Source organism: Nicotiana attenuata, unplaced genomic scaffold, assembly GCF_001879085.1.
Source record: "Nicotiana attenuata strain UT unplaced genomic scaffold, NIATTr2, whole genome shotgun sequence".
Classification (NCBI taxonomy): Eukaryota; Viridiplantae; Streptophyta; class Magnoliopsida; order Solanales; family Solanaceae; genus Nicotiana; species Nicotiana attenuata.
In genome coordinates this window covers 253,892-256,272 of record NW_017670922.1, presented here as the reverse complement: position 1 = coordinate 256,272, position 2,381 = coordinate 253,892, and the positions used below count along the sequence as shown (strand labels likewise).

Here is a 2,381-nt window from a genome sequence, read left to right as displayed (position 1 = left end):
AAATGACTTACTTTGCATTTTCAACTTTTTAACTTTAAATTTTGTAGTTTCTTTTAATTTGGGAATTAATTAATTATTGTAAATATTATGATGAGCAATTAGTTTAATTTGGGAAATTAATTTAGTTTAAGAGTTAATTTAGAATTAATTTGAAAAAAAAAAGAAAAGAAAAAGAAAAGAAATAAAAGAAGTCTGATTTTTTGGGCCAATTGAATTAAATTCCCCCAGCCCAAATGATTTAAATACCCTGAAACCCGTCCAATTCCAAGCCCAAATCACCTTTACCCGGTCCGCCCCACTCAGTTAACCAAACGACCTCGTTTCCAGCCTCTCAATCGCAGTCGTTGATCCTACTTAATCAAATGGACGAGAACTAATTTGTTTGACAGTATAAAACTGTTCGAAATAGCCATCCCCCCCATTCCATCTCGTTCGTTTTATCTCCCTCATCAGAGACCAAACCCTAAGCGCCGCCCTAATATTCTAACCTTCTCCGGTGGCGGCGCCACCCACAATCCGTCCTAGATTTACACCATAAGACCCTCACAGTTCCCTCTTTCCACAGCTCAAAGCCATACCCTTCGAATCCTCCTACATCTCGTCGAATTTCAAATCTGAGGTGGAAACCCTAAAACCCAAATCTCCCCAAATTGTCGAGGTTCAGTAAAAGATTGGGGTCAAGGTTGATTTTATTCCTGTGTTCTCAACGAGAACACACGATTAATGTCAATCTCGGCAAAAATTGAAGGCGTTGAAGCATTTTTCAACCTCCACTGTCCAAACGTTCCTCTTAGGTACTTTTTCTTTTTTCTGGTTGCTTTTCTTTTCTTTATTTTTTCACTTTACTTCTCATCTTCATCTCTTTCTGTCTCCTCTTTCCTTTTCTTTATTATGTTTTCATTTGTAATCAGTGTTGTTGCGTGATTAGATTAATAGCAGGTTTATTTGTGCTATTTTGGTTCTTAATTAGTTCCTTTTCCTTTTTTTTGTTTTGGTTTCATTTCAAAGGTTTTCTGGTTTCTTTTGGAAAATCCGTTTGGCTCATTACTTTTATGAGCTCGAATTATGAATTGGTTGAAACTCTGTTAATCAGAGGCCCAAAGAAAGGGGGATTAGCTCGGGTTTTGCAAGCCCATGTCAGGTTAGCCTTGGGTCAAATTGACCCATATCTATGCTGAAGTAAATAGCAGGGGTTACAAGGGTAATTCAGGGTTTTTAGGTTAGAGAATCTTCCGTAACTGATTTAGGAAGCTGCTAGGAAGGTGGATTTGGGACTGTTTTGAAAAACTGATTTTAAAATTTAGGACATGATAGCAAAACCGAAAATTCAAAAAGGAGTAAAGGGAAAAAACTGAAGTTTATTTCTGCTGCCCTAAAGCTTCGCTATAAAAGGCTAATTGCTTCACTCTCAAGAGAGAGATTTTTAGAGACTGAAAATATACTGATAATTTTAGAAGCAGCTGAGTTCTTTCTCAAATACAAAAATACTGAAAATAGCTCAAATTGTGCTTGGTTTTTGGTTCTCTGAATCCCTTTGGTTAGTTAGAACTTCTGAAAATTCCAAAATCGTGCATCTGGGTTGGAAAATGGCTTGAGTTTGGGGTTAAAAGTTTGGTTTGAGTTGCTGTTTGGCACTGTTCTATTGCTGATTTTAAGCTGATTCTGTTGCTGCTGTTAACTCCTTATTTTTCTATTGCATTCCAGGTATTTTCCAAACCATGGACAACAAGTGATAGTAAATATGTATTTCGAGTGGAAACCTGACTGAATACAAGTTGTGTTTTGAGTTTTATTTCTTCTATTTCTTCCATTTCTGTAGCATCCTGTAGTAAATCCTATACTATACATGTTATCTGAGTTTTCTCATGTCATAAATATGCTGTAAAATTGAATCAATGTTATTTGAGAGTTTGGGTGTGATTTTTGGATTCACGTGAATGATTTGTTGACATCCTGGGTCTTTGCTACTGTTAGTATTAAGAAAGGGGTCTAGCTGAGATTAAATTTCATATTGTTATTTATGAGTTAGCCTAGAATTGAATTCAAGCATGAACATTTGTTGGTTTTGTTATCAATGTAATTGAAGTCGAGACTGTGTTGTTTTTTAGTGTAATGTGAGTTAGTAGCCTTTAAAGCTTCCTTGCGTCCCAGCTACTGTGTAGTGATGAAAGTTTATCAGGCTTGTTTGGTATTGTTGGGTGCAAATGGTAGTTCTGTGTTGGTATGGACTCGATCTTGAGTCCTGCTCCTCAGCCTTGGCTTTTGCAAGGTTTAGGTTCCTTGGGCTTTGGACTTTGAGGTTATTTGCAAGGGAGACCGGTATGCCCATTGCTACTTGGGCCTGCTTCTTGAGCCCAGTAGCTCGTTTATTTGTTGCTGCT

General features: G+C 37.1%; 1 long non-coding RNA gene across 1 annotated transcript; it reads left to right on the top strand.

Annotated features, from left to right (window-relative positions):
• The first annotated feature begins 408 nt into the window (after positions 1 to 408).
• On the top strand, positions 409 to 2,107 carry LOC109244506. The gene is made up of 2 exons (XR_002070705.1): positions 409 to 794; positions 1,705 to 2,107. It is a non-coding gene; the product is annotated as an uncharacterized LOC109244506 (long non-coding RNA).
• Positions 2,108 to 2,381: the final 274 nt, after the last annotated feature.